The 808-nt window shown below is 56.6% G+C and overlaps 1 pseudogene; it reads left to right on the top strand.

Moving 5' to 3' along the window:
- LOC123964848 lies at nucleotides 1-113 on the top strand (annotated as a pseudogene; the record flags this gene model as incomplete).
- Nucleotides 114-808: the final 695 nt, after the last annotated feature.

Genomic DNA, 808 nt, shown 5'->3' with positions numbered 1-808 from the left:
CTTACGGCCACACCGCTCTGGGAGCGCCCGATCTCGTCCGATCTCGGAAGCTGAGCAGGGCCTGGTTAGTACTTGGACGGGTGACCGCCTGGGAATACCCGGTGCTGTAAGCCTTTTTCGCTTCGCCTTCGAAAAACGGCAGAGGGCGCTTCGGTGAAAGGAGATCTTTTGAACGTCTCTTTAGGAAACAGCAGGGGGCGCTGCTGCTGCTGCTGCTGCTGCTTCTTTTTCTCCCTATCCTTTACACAGTGCTGTGTAAATGTTACATCGTGTTTTGAAGGCCCTTCTGGGGTGTGCAAAGGCAGCTTACGGCCATTCCGGCCTGGGACTGCCCGATCTCGCCTGATCTCGGAAGCCAGGCTTGGCAGGGCCGCCTTAGAACTTGGACGGGAGAGCGTCTGATCCTGGCTAGGGACTTCCAGGCGGACTGGATCCTTTTCCTGAATGTCCACCCAGGAATGAGCGTCTGTTTGTGAGTGAGGACCTCCGGCTGAAGGTGGCCTTGTCGCTGTACCCATACCCGGGAACGGGTGCCTATTCCTGTCTGTGGACTGCCAGCGTGAACGGTGTTCCGGTTCCTGGATGTTTACCCAGGAATCAGTGCCTGTGGATTCCAAGTGACTCTGGATCACCTTGGACATTATGGGCAGAATACGTTTTTTGTCAATTAGCCGTAGAACATCTTTTGAAGGGCCGTTTGGGGGTGCCTGAGTGGCTTACGGCCACACCGCTCTGGGAGCGTCCGATCTCGGAAGCTAAGCAGAGCAGGGCCTGGTTAGTACTTGGACGGGTGACCGCCTGGGAATAC

This window comes from Micropterus dolomieu, unplaced genomic scaffold, assembly GCF_021292245.1.
Source record: "Micropterus dolomieu isolate WLL.071019.BEF.003 ecotype Adirondacks unplaced genomic scaffold, ASM2129224v1 contig_5701, whole genome shotgun sequence".
Classification (NCBI taxonomy): domain Eukaryota; kingdom Metazoa; phylum Chordata; class Actinopteri; order Centrarchiformes; family Centrarchidae; genus Micropterus; species Micropterus dolomieu.
The sequence above is the reverse complement of the archived record's forward strand: the minus strand, read 5'-3'. Positions and strand labels throughout refer to the sequence as shown.